This window comes from Phaethon lepturus, unplaced genomic scaffold, assembly GCF_000687285.1.
Source record: "Phaethon lepturus isolate BGI_N335 unplaced genomic scaffold, ASM68728v1 scaffold48441, whole genome shotgun sequence".
Classification (NCBI taxonomy): domain Eukaryota; kingdom Metazoa; phylum Chordata; class Aves; order Phaethontiformes; family Phaethontidae; genus Phaethon; species Phaethon lepturus.
This window is the reverse complement of record NW_010517907.1, coordinates 1-246: the sequence shown is the minus strand read 5'-3', so window position 1 is coordinate 246 and position 246 is coordinate 1.

Here is a 246-nt window from a genome sequence, read left to right as displayed (position 1 = left end):
CAGACCGAGATTTCACTCGAGTGAATGCTGCGGGGCTGGGAAAACGGGTCTTAAGCTGGGATAAACGCTTCTGACTCCGATGCACTTCCACTGAAGCAGTTTCTGAAATTAAGCTCTCTGCTGTCAGGCCACGCTGGGTTTATCCCGCTCTGGTCTTTTACACCCCCCATCCCCTGCTGCTGGCGGGAATGGGGTTCACCTGGCTCCCCAAAGCTCCCAGAAAGCCACTGATGTCCCTCGGTTTCC